Raw genomic sequence first — 18,082 nt, 5'->3', positions numbered from 1 at the left:
AGAATCTCTTTAGGATTTGGAAAGGTCAGATTGCAAACCTCTTTGCTGCCTGCATCAGGGTTTTGAATGTGCATTGCCTGATGAATTTTTAATCTGTAAAGCAACCTTGTCTTCTATTTCCCTTCTATATGATGTTCATGAAGGCCCAGCCTTAGGCAGGTCCTAAGTTGCCCCTACCTGCACAATTCCTCAGAAGACTTGAAATATAAGGGTATTCTTCTGCCAGTGACTCTATTCCTATGGCACACATTAAACAACCCTGTGGTTAATAAAAGCAGGTTCTCAGCGACAGATCATTGCCATTACATATAGGATGTTTTTTGGGGAGTGCTTCCCTTTTTCTTCCTGCACAAGCAAAAAAGGAGAAGCAGCTGATATGGTTCCTTGTATTTACACTGAATAGCATACAATAAAAATGTATTTTTATTCTTTTGGACACAGATTTGTTAATATGACATTTGCTACCAATAAGTCAGGGTATTTGACTCAGGGTCAAAACAGAGACCTCAGTGACATGATCTTTGCCCTACAAGTATCCCATCAAAGATAAGGTGGGCAATAACAGACAGGGATGTTGGAAAAGCCTATGTGAAAAGTTTTCATCACATGTGGCTCCTCATCCCTACCACCATAAGCTTATAGAAAGATTCAGACAGAGACAGCTGAGTTCCTAGAGTGATTTAAAAAAAAAAAATGTTGACAGCTGATTTGTCCTCTCTTTTGTGTGCAACACTTTTTCAACCCTTTTTCTCTGCCTCCACAGAAGCTAACAGAAGCAGCAAATGGAAGGAGGACATTGCATCTTAATAGAGGGTGAGGGGAGAACAGTGTACAAACACAAATTGTTTCCTTAACTAATGGAGACAGTGGAATAAAACAGCAAAGCTGAGTGCTAAGAACAGTCTGACGATGAGGGAAAAGATGCAGTTGCAGTACTTTGTGATTCTGAGGAAAATAATTTGACAGAAGTGGATTAACTAGGAGGAAATAATTGTCTGACTGTTTGCTCTCTAGCTCACATTTTGTTGTCACACCAGGCATTCAGGGCATTGGCCAAAAATATCACTTTTAACACCCAAATTCCTAGACTGTTCCATGCAAAAGAAGTAACCTGTAGCCCTGTAAAACACATGTTTTGAGAAAAACGTGCTCTGTGTGTGGTAGCAATGGCAATCCATTTATTTATACCCAGAGAAGGAAAGTACTGTATTGTACTTAGTTACATTTCTAGAAAGGAGCACTGGTATTCACAGTTCTTTATTAGTTGTGCATGTTGAGATTTCCTGTTTTAGGAATAGCAAGGGAATAACTAACTTGGCAATACTTTTCCCTGCTCACTGTGTGTGGGCATGTTAAAAAAAAAAAGAAAAAGGATTGACCACAGTATGTCATTGCTGAAAATGTCTCTTGAGCCTCTTGTATTCAGGCCATATTATCCTGTGTGGAATGATTCCAAAGAGAAGAGTGCTCTTGCTGTCTGAATTGCCTTCTGCTCCTTCGCTCCCTTCCATTTTTACCGGATATCCTTTGCTCTGATCTTTTGCTAAGGACACTCGATAATGCATCAAAGAATCTCTTCGGGCAGAGAGTTTACAAGTTTCAGGGTTCACAGGTTCATTTAGAGTGTGAAATGCCTTCTGGAGAAGGATTACTTTCTTTTGCCCAGGTTCACTACATTAACTGTAAGAATGACAAGAGAGGGAGCACAGCTGAATAAAGTCAACCTCAAGCCAGAGGCAGGTGCCTTCAGCTGAGGAAGACAAGGAGCAAATTGTCTGAAACCATCCAGCAGAAGTTTTTCTTCTCCAAAAGGAATTTGTTAGTTTTTAGGACAACTTCTTCAGCATGGCATTTCTGATCCCACATAACACACAGGGCATTGGAAATCCTCTGAGAAATTAAAAAAAATCCATGACAGCTAAGCCTGGATCCCAGTGACTGGCAAACTCTCTACAGTGAGTATGGAGAGGGAGTTCATGGTGCATGCACTGGCTGCTCTCTGGTTAGAACTAAAGCATAAAGGTATTTAGAATCTATCAAAACTAATTTCAAACCTCAGCCTTCCCAAACTGTGGTAAGATTAAGTCCATAAAATGCCATACAATTAAGTTCTATTTTTGTTTCTGATCATGGTGATCTTCTGTGAGGAGAGCTAATGAAATGTTCAGAGAAAATGCATAAGAGCCATTGTGGCAATATCTGAACAGGTGAAACATTTTTCAAATGCAAACACAATTATGTAAAGTCTCAAGACTAATATTTACTCTAAGAACATAAAATGCAGCATAGGTATTTGCTGTGCAAATCAAAGATTTTTGTTTCATATCTCACTGAACATCAAGAGTTTTAAGATTCAGATTAAAAGAAAAATATTCTCTGTCATTTTATAGATATAATTGTAACTTGCTTATCATCATCATTATGTCAACATTGCATTGTTAAAGTAAATGAGCTCTGATTTGGAATTATAAAACATATTAAGCATGGGTTTGGAAAATGATATTTTGTTTCAAGTCTAAATGGGCCTTATAGAAAGCTATTTTAAGAACAGGTATAGTAAAAAATAATCTTAATACTATGTTAGAAAGCAAATATGTATCTGTCCTGCTATAAGCCATTGCCATGAAGGAAAGAATCTAGCAAATTTTGGAAACCAATCTCTGATATGAAAATATTCCCTTTTGAAGAAAAACACAGCTGTATTCCTGGATACATTAGTATCAGAGCAAAACAGTGACCATCACATACCAAAAATTATGTTTTAATATTGGGTTTAGAAATAAAAAACTTAGAAAAGTGTTTATTTCTCCTCATAGCACAGTCAAATAGGAAACCATGTAATGCAACAGGATATGATACGGGTGCCAAATAGTGAGAAATGGGAACTGAAATCTGTATGACTTAATGCTGTTTATTGAATTATTTGATAAAAAATAGTACTACTACTAGGATTTGATGAGAACTGTAGTTTCATCTTATTGTAAAAAGCTGGTTTGGCCCTTAAATAACTAAAAAAATTCCCTCTGATACCACTTGCAGTAGCTGTAGGGTAGTGTGGCATTTGGGCTTTTGAAAATGTGGTTGCAGGACAGATGAGTGGTTGGGCTGAATTCCCCTAACAGCCCTGCCTTTCAGGAGGTGTAGTGGTAAGGATGTTAACATTGATTCCATAATGGGTTAGGCAGGTCAGTAGCTGTCAGTACAATGAGTACAGGTGGGGCTGTGAATGCTGCCTGGTTGTGTGTGTGCCATGCCATGAAACACAGCCATGGATGTGCCACCTCTTTCCTCTGTTCACAGCAGGACAGGGCACGCCCCAGAAAGTAAAAAATGAGCAATATTGCATGGCTCATCAGCTGGTGATCAGCTGTCCAGCATCTTCCTCCAGCCCCTGGTGCTGAAATTCTTGCACCACTGATTGCATAGATGTAATATTTTGTAATGTTTTAGTTCTGACTTTCCCAGCCTCTTTACTTCTTTTTTTCCTGGCGCTTATCTGCATCTAATATTGCAATATGGCCTCTTTGTTCTTTTTCCATTACTGATGTTGGTGTGATGTAATGCAAGTGAGCTTCGGTGGAGCAGTGAACGCTGCTTGTACCAGTTACAGCTCAGAGAGAGAAGTGGTTTTTATTTCTCAGCTTTGTTTGTCTGATTATTGATTACCACTTTATTTTGCCCCCTTTGAGAGAGAGAAAGAGAGGAAGGAAGGATCTGCCTCAGAGCTGTAGGTGCTCCTGTGACAGGTGAAGGCAATAATGTGATCTTTGTCTAGACACATTCCAGAGATAATTCACTCTGACTTTCATTTCTGAAGGAGAAATTTTGAAGACTCTGCTCTTTTGTAGGAGAAGAAGTCATGATCTGCCAGAACTTGATGATATTTGAGATGAGTTTTTGCCTTTAATGATGCAGAAATAATTTTTCCTGGGGTAAAGAAGGATGTGATCTGGCAGGGTGTCAGCTGCTCAGCGAACTCTGCCCATTCTGATGTTACTTCCCTGAAATACTCCAGAAAGCAGTGAAAAGGAGATGAACTTTGGCACACATCTGCACACTCACAGGTAATTCTTGCCATGCAGCTGGTGCCCCAAAGGTCTGTACACCAGCTTTCCCCAGAGCAACTTTCTCATTTGCCCAGACCAGATTGGGGCAGTTGCTCTGGTACCCAGGGCCACACACTGAGCAGGGACAGGCAAGGGAACAAGGACTTCTGCAGGGGGCTACACTCTCCAAAATCTCTCAGAGCCCTCATCAGCACATTGTGGCCACCTCCAGTAATGTGCAGCTCTGAGTCTGGGGACTCTGCCCAACCCAGAGCCTGATCCCAAAGAAGACTGGGATCCCACTGTTTTGGGCAATTCAGGAACATGGGCTACAAGCTCTCAGCAGCAAGAGGCAAGGAGCTGTCACACTGACCCTTGGGTGGTCATGCTGTACAGCCAGCTCTGTGAAGCAAACACTGACTCCTGAATTTGTGACAGCTGAGGGGACCTTGCTCGAGAGGATGCTGGACACCCCTGCTCTGCCATCTGGCTCCAGCCCTTCAGCTTCACCAGGCATCAGCATTTCTGGGAACTGATGTACCCACAGCTCCTGGGGCAGTTGGTTTCAGCCACAACACTCCCTTTGCTGCAAAGAACAAAAAAACCCCCCCGAATTTGCTTTCTGAACATGCTGCACTGCTATGATAAGAAAGCTGGCTGGCCCCCAAGGCTGGAGACTTCTCTGCTGCCTCCACCCAGGCTTCCATCAGATCTCATCCTTCTGAACCCTAAAGCAGTAGCAGAGGAAAGAGCGGCTGGAGACTCCGGCATATTTGCTCCCACGGGTCCCTCACTCACCTCCTGTCTTGTTTTGGATCTGTGTTTGTTCTGGTGACTTTGCAGAGGCCAGAGGACCATTGAATCTGTTATTTTGGCTCCTCTAAGCCATCAGAGTCAAAGGCCCCTGAGCTCTTCAGCAAATGCTTGGCTAGAGCATCGCCTCCAGAAGGACCCCAGGTTTAACCTACAACCCCAAGACAAACACATCCACATGGATCTGTTACGTCAGTCAGTGGTTCCTTTCCAGACCTTATTGTTCTTACTCTTAACAACTTCTTCCTCACTCTCCCATGGCAGTGGCCTGGATTTGCTTCCAGTCTTTGGTTTCCCTTCTCGTTTCTGTGCTGGAGTGAAGAGCCTTGCTATAGTGGCTACCTCCTCTCTCCTCTCCCTCAGCCAGCCATTTAATGGGCTTTGTGCCACAGCATTGCACTGAAATACATTTCTGTTTGTTGTGAACATTGACCTTTCATTGCATTTCTTGCTTTTTTGCAGCTTGAGAAATTGTTGATATGGCCTACTGTTCTTCACCAGTACAGCAGTGCAGCTAAAGGTGGAATAGAACACAATTTCAAAGGCAGCAATGAATGAGTCAGTACAAAAGGACTGATGGGCTTTAAAGGTGCAGAATCAGATCTTTTGCCTCTGCTCCATCAGAGGAGCAACATATCAGATGAATTGTAAGTCTATAAACACTTCTGTCTATTCTTAGCAGGGTACTGAAAGTGCTGTCTTCATTGCACTGTTAACAGACTGGCTCTTCCCAAAATGTTCAGTGGAAAATTGAAAAAGAAGAACAGAAAGGCAGGCAGATATACAGAACCCTGGTAAACCCATTTTTAAGAGCAGATGACTTGCATAAATAAGGCCAAATTAAGCTCTGACTTAAATGTTGTTGAAACTGATTCTGTGAGAAGGACAGAGAAGAGTTCATCTTTCCTCCATCATCTTTATAATACTACTGTGCCTCAGGAAAAAAAAAATCCTTGTTCCTGTGGTGATCCCCAGTTTTGTTATTAAAAAAATGCAAATAATTTACTCTCGAGATCAGTAGATAATTTTTTAAAAGAGTCTTAAGTACATACATTTGAAATATTCTTGGTTGTACAGGAAGATTTTTTTTTTAAGTGTGGTAATTCATGCTCTAAGTGGAAACAAGGAAATGTTACCCTTGTAAAGACAAATATTTATTTCATTGTTGAAAATGCAGTGCAGTCATTCAGCCTTTGAGGTCTGAGATTGTTGAGAGATGTTTTAAGATCCTATTCCAAACGTTTTAAGAGATTACAGGCTTAGTTTTCTAGAGCACTTGTTAAGAGTAGTTTCTCTGTAGTGTGAATAAGGAATTGTAATGCCTTTCATTCTCCTCTTTGAGTGTGTTTATGTTAGCAGGATCTGTCTAAGTCTGCCATCCTGCAACAAATAGGATTAACAGACTGTCTGCTCCTGCTGTACCTCAGATGGGGTGCAGAAATATGCATTCCTCTTCCCCTCATGAGCACGTTTGTGTGTGTTTGGCACACAGCAAGACCACGAGTGAAGGACTGCTGATGTATGAGCAGCTGTGTCCCTCCTCTGTCCTCCCTCTCAGGTTCTCGGGAGATTTCGTAGGAGCAAAAAAGCTGCTAAGCAATGTTTGGACCTTCTCTGAGTGACCGTTTTAGGGATTGATGCATCTCAGTAGTGGTTGTTTCCCTTGTTCCAATCAGTTCTATTTTATTTCCCAAAGTAGGACACTTCAGAGTTTGTGCTGTCACACATCTGCCTGAAGAGTTGTGTTTGTTTAATGTCTGTTGTTAGGATTTGGTGTATTTTGGCTGTGGGAGAGAAAACACCAGATGATTTAGGAATTTCAGGGATGAATTTGCAAGGCAACTTATCTACGAATCAAAAGAAAGTTTGAGATTATTTTTCTTGCCCTAGTGGTTTTCACTCCCACTCAGTGTATAATTTATGAGCTTTGATAGAAAGGAGCATTGCCCTTACAGCTCATAAGAGTGCTCTAGAGAAAGTATTGGGGTTTTTTAAGTTTTGTGAGGTTTGTGGTTTTGGTTTTTTTTTTTGCTTTTAAATGGACCAGATTGAGCATTAATTTAATTTTAGGGGAGGGAAGGAATCCCTGTTCTCTTGCATGCTGCTCATATATCTACACAGCAGATGTATGCAATCCATATTTTGCTCTGCTTTCAGAATATCAGGACTATGGCAAGGGAAATGCATGTATGCATTCACATGTGCATGGATCCATAAGAAATATAATATGACATTGTTGAGAAGCTGTATCTTTCCCTTGACCATTTTCTTCATGAGAACTTCCACCAATGAGCACAGGAGGTTAGAAAAGAAAGCAGCAGGAATGAAAAGCACATGAATACACTGGCAACACAACACACATCACTGAGGCAACTCAAAATTCAGCGTGCATTTATCTTTTACTTTGTTCTCTGCATTCCATACAGAGATTTTCACCCAGATTCCAATTTGCTGGAATAAAAAATGCGAGCACACATAAGGTAAGAGTGATCAGTTTCCCTATTCGTGCTAATTTCCCCACCCAACACCTGTTTTCCCATGCAGGGCCATGCAAGGTTTTCCTGGAATCACAGCTGGAAGGGTCTCAGTGGAGCATGCACGCAGAGCCGCTTCCTGTGCCTGCACTCCTCGCATGGGCTGCCCAGGCCTGTCCACCCACACAGCCACAAAAGCAGAACAAGCTGTGAAAACAGACAGAAAATGGTGTATCAGCTACTCAGTGACACAAGGGAAGATGTTGTACGGAGTATGGTGCACTCCTAAATAAACACAACCAGTAGTTGCAGGAATCTGTGAAAGTGTGTGAGTGCCTACATCATCTGTGGTGAGAGTGATGAGGGGCATCCCTTCCTAATGGGAATGTTGCTAGCAATGGAAATAATTTAAGAATACTTGGGATAATTCTGTCCCTGAAAGTTCTGCTATTTAGACCACAATACCAGATATACATCTGACATGTATTACAAATGTTTTTAACTTTACTACCTCCTTGGGAGTAAACAAGTCTCCTTATTTCTAAATGAGATTCCATGCCAGTAAATTTTTTTCCCAGCCAATATCAGACTCCAGTAAGTTGTCTGGACTGTTTATGTCCTCATGGCTCCTAAATATGTTTGTTCCCATATTACTCCCCAACAGTGTGTTTTAATTGTTTCTGAGAATCTTATCTTTTGGTTCATGGCTATGGCTTTGTGTGGAGCCAGCTCAGTATGGTCTTGCCCAAGCAGAAGGCATCCATTTGGCATTCCTCTTGTTCCCAATGGAAGGATCAAAATATTTGGAAAGCCATTAAAAGGAAAGCGAGCCTTGCAGGGGAGAACATCCCCTGCTCTAGAACCACAGCCCCGAGCATTTTCTGTCTGAGTCATATTTTGTAGAAAATGTTAACTTTCTGCTGATCAGTGGTGGCCTGAGAAAGTGTCTAAAAAGCATATCCTGAGGTTGCTATAGCGATTGGTGGTGGTTCACTGGGTTTGTGCTGAAGTCCAGCTGTTGAACACAGGGTTGGCTGCATGTCTGGGCTGCCTTTGAGGCTGCCTTCAGAGATAGGCAGGGTTTTTACTGTGCTGATGGGGTGTAGCTGGGAAGTGAGAGGGCTGTGAGGCTGGTCACTGCCTGCACTCACACCTCAGCAACAGGCTTTGCCAAAAGGTGATGGACTTTGAGCCAGGGACGAGGCCACGAGGTGAATTTGTGTGGAGCCAACATCAAGAAGCAACAGCAGAGCTTGGTCTCCTCCCAGCTGGCTGTGGTGCTTGCTTTGAGAGTGTTTTGAGCAGCCTTTCCTCAAGTGCTGAAAGCAATTATCTCTAATAATTACGCAGTAAAATAATAGTGTAGCTATAATTTAATGTGATTGCTTTGGTTCTGTGTCTGCTTCTCATCTGTTGCCAGACTGGATGTGAATTGAGGTTGCCCAGAACAAAACAGTAACATACAGAATTGTCCTGGTTACATTGACTTTATATTGTTTTCCTGTCAGCTCTCAGGAGAGTATATTTTCTGATTATTATCTTGTTTCTATTCAGATGTGGAAAACCTTGCAATTACACCATTAGAAACAAGATAAAACACTTTCAAGTATGTTTACAGGATGATTTTTAAACTAGTGGACTAAAAAATCCTGTTCCTTTCTTGGATTCGCAATCCTGTATGGTTTTCTCAAAATGAGACACATTTTGCTATTCTTACCTATAAATAATCATTGTTTTGGGAAGTGTTTGAAAAGGTTAAAGAGAAAGAATATTTTTGTATGCTAGTGTTTATGTAAAAGACCTGATGGATACTGATGGAGGTTTCCACCCTCCAGGCAAGTAGGCTTTGTAACTGAGTACACACAGGGTTCAGTGGGACTGCCTCAATAAGGGATTTACAGATTGAAGACCTCAGTGGTCTACAAAATCACCACAAAGGTCAGCATAAACAGTCTCTGGGTAGCTAATGAAATAACATAAAACCAATCTCAATTTCATGTCAAATAAAGACAATAATGTGGTTGTGGAGGGGAAAAAAAAAAGGTGTGGTTTTTTACAGCACCGTGGAAGAAATATGAATAAGGAAAGCTGCAGTCTAGATCTGAATCAAGATCATTAAGAGTCAACAAGATCTTATTTATATAAGTGAAATCTAAACCAGGATTTAAGAGTGAAATGACACAGAAATCTCATAAATTTTGGATAGTCCCTGACCTGAGAGACAGCCTGTTTTAGCCAGTTTACTTATCTACTATATATTTGCAACTGTTAATTGAGCTGTTCTTGTAGCACTGGGGGGATTATTAGTCCAAGCCAGGGAAGAATTTGTTTGGTCCATATTTTAAGTATGGCAGCAGAAAGTGTTATCAAAACTCTATTGTATTAAGAATGTTTACTTTCCTTTTAAAAACATTTAAAAAGAATGTTTTCATAGTGACTGTGGTAGAAGTAGATACTGAAACTTAGTCATGATTGTGCCTAAATAAGCACTATCTGTGTGTGATTTAGCTAAAGAAAAATGTGACTTTATTGTCTTCTGTCAGCCTTGAATAATTAAAATAAACATATTTTGTTTATCAAGGGAAGAGTTCAAAATGTATTAATAGGATTTTCATTGTATACCAAGTTTAGGGCAGTTGTGAGAAACCTCTTTGCAGTTTATGTGACAATTTCATTCATTCTGAGATGTGGTTCAGGGAAGAGAATTGATCTAAAAAAAAAAAATCCCAGAGATTCTGGGAATGCAGGAAAAGTGAGGCAGACTTGTCTAGAATATAATTAATATCTCTGCTGTCTCAAGAGATATCTTTGGTTCTTTCAGCCTCAGGACAATAGTATGAAGTTTCAGACAAGGTGAGAAAAATTTTAAAAGTCCCAAGCCAAGTCCACTGGGCAATCAGAGGATCAGATCTTAATATGGTGCTAAAGTACCTACAGGTAACAGGGTAAGATTTATTCTTCAATAGTAACCTGAGAATGATAGGAATAGCTGGCTGTTTCACCAGAAAAAGTAGGCCCAGAAATGAGAATTCTTGAACTTACATAAACCCCCTGGCTGGTCACCTCTGAGCAGAGGATGTGTTGTTTCCGTGATTATCCAGTTCTGGATGTTCTCTGTGTGATATCTCTGTAGGGCCAAGGCCTTTGTCTTTCAAAAGAGAAAAATGCACAGTTGTGTGCAACTCTCAGGCTACAGTGTCAGCCAGGTTTTAGTACTGTCAGGGGCAGTGATGCCACTAGACATAATCTTTGTACTGTGGGCTGGATAGGGCAGTTCCCTTCTCTGGTGAAGAGACTTTTGCTGAGGCCAACACGAGCAGATGGCTCTCATGCTTTCTAAGAATCAGCATCCCAATTCCACGGGGATAGGCTTCTCCAACAAATAGTACTCTAATAGTGGTAATAAATTTATAATGCTTTAGCTTGTGTGGGTGGCTTACAGTTCTTTTAATATCAGATATAAAGCTGTTTCTGGTGTGAAGAACTGTAATTAGGAACATCTATTTCTCACAAAAGCATTGAAATTCTTGAAGAAATAGGTGCTAGAAAATGATAAAGGCGTACTAAAATCTGAATGTTTTCACTTTATTAGTTCATATTAGTGCATCAAAACTAGAAACACAGTCAGATGCCTGTGGCATGCACAGACTCCGTGGTTGCTTTTGTGCTGTTTTAAAGTCACTTAGTATTAATCTATAACAGACTTAGGCTAAGAACTTTGTCTAAAACTTCCCACAGCCAAGGAAGTTCAGATATGAATCTGAGTGTAATATGAGATTAATTTGTGCAAGATGGATTCCAGGCTTCCAACATCAGCCATTTACTTTCTCTCTCATCCTTGTAGGTCCTCTGCTTCAAACTCTGGGTACATTCAAGCTGAGACCCTCCCTTCATTTTTTAATCTGATGAGTGGTTGATGTTTTGGCTTAAGAGACACCGCAGAGGCTGCTGCCCCCATCTAGACCGGGAGCTGAAAGAGCTTAAAGAGCAGGAAAATAAACTGGGGCAGCCTTTAAAAAAAGAAAACATTGTCACTCTGAAGAACAAAATGTGCTTCAGTTGGGAAGGACCTAGAGTCCAAAGTATGAGCATGAGTAGTAAGGAGAAACAGTGGGTTTTCTGAGAACTTGCAAGGACTTTAAAGAGGAAAGAAACTGGTTGTTGTTGCCCATTAAATCAAGATTATCCACATACAACCACAGAAATGACCCTCCAACATTGTCAGGAGCTGGTGGACACTCCAGGCCATGGGGAGGAGGTGGGAGAGGCAGAAAGGGCACGGGGCACACAAGGCCTCACTGACTCAAGCTCGTTAGAAGAGGCTCCCAAATTCTCTCTTTTGAATATAGAAAGATGTGGCAGTGCAAGTTGTTTGAGAGCAAATATGCCACTTCTAACATGTATAAAGATTTTTGTAGGTTTGGCTTAATTATGTGTATTGGGGAGAGCGTGCTGGGGGATGCTCAGGGTCAGCACAAGGCCACAGACCACATGGAGCAGTCACTTCCACCAGGTTTCTTTCAGACCCTGGGTTTGGATGAGATCCAAGAACAGGCTGAAATTAATTTTGGGATGTGTTCTGTACTTGTAAGTGACACAGGGCCCTTGAGGTGTGGCACTGTGTCAGACAACACACCCTCTCTTGGACTCTGGTGGTGTCTACAGAAACACCAAAAAACCCAAAAAGAATCATTTGCTTGGGGTTAATCAAGTCTGTACATTAGTTGCTCCAGAGAGACCCTGAAAATAAAGTAAGGGAGAGAGAGGGTTGTGTGCTGTGGCTCTGGAGTTGTTCCCACTGTTGCCAATCCCAAACCAGGTTGTCTGTGCCCGAGAGCCATGTCCAGTCATTTCTTGAGCACAAAACCACTTGCAAAACACTTGCAAAGCACTTACTACTTTTATCTCAATCTAAATTGACCCAATTGTAACTTAAAAAAAGAAAAGAGGACTGGTAGAAGGTCTAGTATAAAAAAATTCCATTACCTAGAGCCCCAGATTGTGAATTGCTGTGCCACAGAAATGCATGGGGTTTATACCACAGAGCTGCTATTGGCACTGGCAGGGAAATGAGCATGGATGCAGTCAGACACTGAATTGCACAATGTTAACACAGCTTCCATATAGATAAGGATTTTTCCAACAGGCATAATTAAAAAATAGTCTAACAGAATAATTTATGTTTTATTGGTTTGCATGAATGTGGAAGAAAATATTCAGCAGTTCCTGATGGGAAATATAAGCTCCTGGAATGGAGGCAGTGGCAGTGAGCCTTGTATATCATTAAATCATGTATACTCTTAGAAACTTTTTTATTCAAGCAACTGCTTCTATTCTGGAGATATAAATCACAGTGCCAAATTTTATTTATTTCTATGCAAAAATTGACATGCACAGAGTCAGTTTTCTGCTCCCTAAGGATGCATACTCAATAAGGAGGCTTTTTTTTTCTAGTAGGAAACTCCAAAAATTCTGGGCCAACAATGCTATATATTGCTTGTGTACTTGCTTTTCCCATAAGAAACAAAAGTCTGTGCATTATACAAATGCACAGAAAGGCACAGCAGAGAACTAAGATAAAAAAAATTATTCTCCATGTCTTTCAATTAATTTTTTTTTTTATTTGCTTGGTTGTGGTCATTTAGAGGAAGGCTGGAAAGATGATTTAAAAGTTCAGGGCTAATACACCCTATTAGAAATACTATATTGCAGGAGAACCTGGACATCTTTTGCTAAGTAGTTCTGTGCTAAAAGAAATCTTTTTGATTTCTTGTCAAGTTTTTTTCAGGCTAACTGTAAGGCATCAGAAGGGGGACAGCTCTGTGTGCTTACCATGCGGTAGCACGAGCAAGACCTACTTGTAATGCATGTGCTGTTTCCTCATTAAAACCAGTGGGGCAGAATTTGCTTGGTTAATCCCTGATTTCATACCGTGTTTGTTTGTTGACCTTAAGGCTTGTCAGGTGTGCTCACCTTGCACAGCATTATCAAAAGGGAAAGGACACTGGTTTGGGCTGTCAGGCAGATGAAGGCAGATAGCTCTCAGGATGATTCTGCTCTGAATTAAGGGATTGCGTTGCATAATTGTCTGAGTGCTTGAAGTTGTCCGCTGAGGATAATAAAATGTACTCATTTGTCGGGAGCTTTTGCTTTTGATTTCCCAGGAGGACAGGTCTGGAGTGGTGTTGCTGTGGCTGTTGCATCATTGCTTGGCAGCTCCTCTTCTGGGGGAGATCACTCCCTGCCTGCAGGCAGCCTGCCCTCCCTTAAATGAATGATCCACCAAACACACATGTACCTCTGTCACCCCAGCTCCTCGCGGCCTGGGAAGCTCATGAAACAGTTCTGTGGGCTTTGTATCCTTGGAGCAGCTGAAACTGTAGGTAACAACTCCAGAGTTAATGGTTTTACATCACGGTGCTTCACGAGAAGGTTTCATTTTCTGAGTGCCACACTTCAGCCTGTGCTGCGTGCTGCTCACACCTCACACCTGCCCACAAACCAAGCCCTGCCCTGCAGGGTGGGCAGGCAGCACATCCAAGTGGAGGATTTGGTGCCCAAAGGTGGGCAGTGGTGCCAGGACAGATGACCCTGGGCATCTGGGGGGCAATGTGGACGTAGAGGAAGCTTGGATGCACCTGGGGACCAAGGTGTCTCCAATGATATGAAAGTGTTCTGGCAATTGAATCACCCTCCTCATTTTCCAGCAGTGAAAATGGCCTTCTGTGAAAGTAGCACGATCCTCCTCATTATGGAGAGGAACTCTCCAGACAGGCTGCTGGCCCTGGATAACAGAACAGTTGCATTTCATGTTAATTGAAACTGATGCTTGAGCTCGGGACTCCTTACTAAAGCTCTGAGCAGCACATTTACGTGGGTGAGAGAGGAGCCAGAAAGGCAATGTGGTTTGTGTCAGCTTCACCCTCCTATTGCTCAAGAGCAAAATTGCCTAGGAAAAAAAAGAAAAAAATCCTCTTTGACCCAAAACTTAGAGCATTCTCAGTGAGGATAGAAGGATTCTTGTCCACGGTGGGGGGCCCTGGGAGGAGACAGTTGGAGAGTATTAACTTCATTCCTGGGAACAAGCATAAGAATAGTTGATGCTAAGGAATAAAAGATCCTTCCCACGCTTCACTTTAATCCACTGCAACTTTATTCTGCAACTGGCGGAGCTCGGCTTCCCTCTCCTGGGGACAGGATGGATGGTCAGGAGCAGGCAGAGGATATTCCTTCTCCTGTTGCTCCACTGTGGAATTGTTTTTTTAACTGCTGGATACATGTGGCTTTGTACTCTTAAGGGGCTTGTGAAGGGCAAGGTGATTTGGAAATCCAGCCTATTGAAATAGGATGAAATCTGCTATGGCAATATTTTTGTCTCTTAAAAAATAATTAGTGTCTAGTCATCAAAGCCCACAGCTGCTGTTTTGAAATGTTCAGCGGTGATAATCTGCATTGTTTTGGTGCTGTAAATAGAAACCCTGTGTACACCTAATAGAGAAGCTGTATTCTGGGTCACAAGAAAATCCCTTTGCCTTCTTTAACTTGAAAAATCCCCTTAAAGGCTGCAAACAGTGATTTGAATGTTCGAGGCTAATTGATGATGATTTCCTGTTAAGAAGAAAGAGTGCAGCATCTGTTTCGAAAACAAAGGCATGTGTTATTGTAGCAATATGGACAAAGGAAGACAGTGTAGCATTGATCAGATTCAGTAATAACATCAAGCCTTTCAGTTAATCAATCAAAAAACAATGAAGATTTATACCTGAACGTAGCAGCACATCAGCTGTGCAGGTTATTTCTGATTTCAGTAGCCTGTGAGTGTTCAAGCACAGACACAACGCAGCTGGTTACTCGTGGCTTTAACACTCATGGAAGTGTCAAGGGCATCCAATCACTTAAGGCAGTGGCACCTGTTCATATGAAACAGCAAAGTTTCAGGTTTCAGAGTTGTACAGGTCCATTTTCATGAAGGCTCAGCTTAAGTTTTTATTCCTCCTTTTAAAATCAAACCCAAGGGTATGAATTTTTTATCTCAGTTTTTCTTGTTTTTTTAAAGAAGCTCGTACACATCCCACCTTTGATAAAGTGGATACATTTAAATGACCAAAAGCTCGGGAAGATTAAGAAAGAAACTACTATTTCTTTATGCAAAACTTGGTGTATGGTAGTCCTGGAGGCACAAGGAAGTTTGTATTTTCATTACTGGCAGCAATGCAACATATGTTCACAAATCTACTCATATGTTTTATTTTATTTTCTAAGAGAGCTTCCAGAAAAGTAAGATTATCACTTATTTGTGGAATTTGTGACACTTATTTGAGGAATTCAATTTTTTACTGAGAAAGGGAATTGGGGTTTTAAATCCACAGCTTCTTCCTTACTTCTTACCAAACTGCTGTCCCACAGGTAATTTGTCCTAATATATTTGGTGAATAGCAGGTACTTAAAAATATGTATTTGCACAAACCTGAATTAGAGGCTTAATAAAAAAAAATCAGAAATTGACCATGTATTAAGTGGGTCATTGCAGCACGTTTCCACACAAAAGGTTTGTCTCTCATTTGGGTTTGTGTGGCTTTCTTTTTCTGAGCTGTGGATTTTGTTGAGCTCTTGTGCCAAGAGATATGAAGGGTCAGAAATATCTCTAGCATATGCTCTAGTGGAATTACCTCATGGCTATTTTTCCAGACTTTTAACATGTAAAATAGTTGACATTTTACAATATTCTCAGTAGACTCCTGAGTACCAGCAGAAAGTCTGTTTGCTTCCCCAAGTCATACCAGCCAAATCATGATACACAGAAAACAAATATAAAGTATCTATTTAATAAGGGATGCAGGATATGAGCCTGGAAATTGCCAGACTAGATGCAAATTTCAAAGAAAATACAAAGATGTTATTTGTGTCCTATGTATTTATCGAATTCAAAAGTAAAAATTTCTTCCTGTGGCCCCTTCCTGTTTAGATATTCAATTCTTGTCCACAAAGACTGAAAAGCTCATAGTTCTCCAGTAAGTAGCTCTTATTAATGCAAATTCATCACGTTTGCTAGAAAAGAAAATCCAAGTCAGGGATGCACTTCAGTGTGTTAGAAGACGTATTTCAAAAGATGTGAACTTGGCTGGAGTATTACAAAGGTTCCAACATCAGAAATTCTCAGTTCTACACAAAAACAATCTGGTGAAAAGTACTTGTTTTTGTTAAGATGTGCAAATTGCTATCTCATACAAACCAGCCTAAGTTGTCAATTATGGAAATATTTACTCCCAGATGTGCCAGCTGTAACTCTGCTCCCAAGACCTTCATTTTCCAGTGTTACCTGCTATTGTCCAATCCAATGGCCAGTCCTGCATGATTTTTTTTTTTTTTTAAAGCAGGATGCTCAGCTTGCAGCTTTGATTTAAAGAAATAAAACTGAACCAAACAACCAAAAAACCCTCCACATTAAATGTTTTAACCAGATTGATTTCCCCTTGGTCTTAGATACCTTCTGTGTCCCAACAGCACATATTTGGAGGACCAGTTGTAAAATGCCCATGGATGCCCCTAAAAGGAGCCACAGGCAGCAGTGACAGATCACCCTGATCTCCATCCTTCTCCAGAGCTCCAGCTAAAACTTTGTTTTTCACAAAGTCTTGCAATTCTTCATTAGGTGCTGACAGTGGCATCTGAATATTTTCAAAAAGATTTCCAGATGATACAGTTTCCAGAGTTTATAAGCTTTGGAGAATTGACAGCATGGATCAGGTTTAAAACAGATGAATTGAGTGTGAAAGAATCTGTGAGCCTAACCCTTATGAGAGCTTCTTTCTCTTACTGTACTTTTTCCTCTCTTTAATAATCCCGTATTTTTAGTTTCTTATTCAAGGAATGGAACTGAAATAAAGAACAACACTAGTGGGAGCCCTTGACTGACTGGACAGCACTGACACAGCCCTGCGACAAGGCAAGGGGGAATGGCCTCACACTGAAAGAGAGTGGGTTTAAATTAGATATTTGGAAGAAATTCTTCCCTGTGAGGGTGGTGAGGCCCTGGCACGGGTTGCCCAGAGCTGTGGCTGCCCCATCCCTGGAAGTGTCCAAGGTGAAGATGGATGGGGTTCTGAGCAACCTGGGATAGTGGAAGGTGTTCCTGCCCATGGCAGGGGGTTAGAACTAAATGATCTTTATTTTCCCTTCCAATGTCCCAGGGCATTCTATAATTCTATGATTTAACTTTCCCTACTTTCATTACCCCGGTTTTTAACCCCTGCTGTAGTCTGCTGAATTTTGGAGGTGTTTTTCTCTGCAGCAAACAGGAAACTTTGTGTTTCCACCACCTGAGTGCAACAGTTTCAATCCATTTGCAGGGTATTTTACTCGACCTGTGCTTCCATTTTAAGGGGTGGTGGCATGAATCTCCCGGGACTATTCCAGCCACCAAGACAGACCCAAGGCAGACTCACTCTTCCTACACCATGCAGTAGGACCCCACCTATCCTTTTGTTTTCACTCTCCCAAAGGCTCTCCTCCTTCCATTCCCCAAAAAGATGTGACATTATTATTTCATAAGATAATGCAACCATAAGAATATGGCTAATATTCTTGGAATTTCTGTATTGCCTGAGGTATATACTATTTAGTTTTTTAGTGGTAAATGCAAAAGGATTTTTAGCTCCTAGAAGTGATAGATTCTTGGTGATCTGTGTAAAACCATACATTTCTTTAAGCTAATTGAATTGTCAAGAAATGCCTGAGCTAATTTTATTG

The sequence above is a fragment of the Coloeus monedula genome (assembly GCF_965178545.1).
Source record: "Coloeus monedula genome assembly, chromosome: 3".
NCBI lineage: Eukaryota > Metazoa > Chordata > Aves > Passeriformes > Corvidae > Coloeus > Coloeus monedula.
The sequence above is the reverse complement of the archived record's forward strand: the minus strand, read 5'-3'. Positions refer to the sequence as shown.